Genomic DNA, 582 nt, shown 5'->3' with positions numbered 1-582 from the left:
GTCTCTGAATCAGATTTTTGCTCAGGTCCCTCAATTTCAGCCAGAAAATACCTGAAATCACAGAAAAACACACAAAATCATAGTAAAGTCCAGAAAAGAGAATTTTAACTAAAAACTAATAAAAATATACTAAAAACTAACTATATCATATCAAAAACATACTAAAAACAATGCCAAAAAGTATACAAATTATCCGCTCATCATTGTCCCATCCTTGATACGCATTCTCATTAAAGCTCTCATTTCCTACAACATAATTAGAACCAAATTCATAGCCAAAGTGAGAATTCATGATAGTAAGAGAGGGCAAAAACAACCCACTATGGTTAGCCAATGTTATATTGATGAAAAAATCAAATGGGAAGTGGTGGATGAGCAATGATTTCACCGACCTCAACAAAGCCTGCCCAAAAGATCCTTACCCACTCCCAAACATCGACACCCTAGTGGATGCCTCCTACGGATACAAGTACCTCTCATTTATGGACGCCTATTGATGATTGGATTTTTGACGGTTTAGAATTTCACAAATGAATTCTCGTTGCAAGTATAGTTTCTAAACCAATCACTAATCCTTTTATA

The sequence above is a fragment of the Arachis duranensis genome, chromosome 3 (genome assembly GCF_000817695.3).
Source record: "Arachis duranensis cultivar V14167 chromosome 3, aradu.V14167.gnm2.J7QH, whole genome shotgun sequence".
Taxonomy (NCBI): domain Eukaryota; kingdom Viridiplantae; phylum Streptophyta; class Magnoliopsida; order Fabales; family Fabaceae; genus Arachis; species Arachis duranensis.
The sequence above is the reverse complement of the archived record's forward strand: the minus strand, read 5'-3'. Positions refer to the sequence as shown.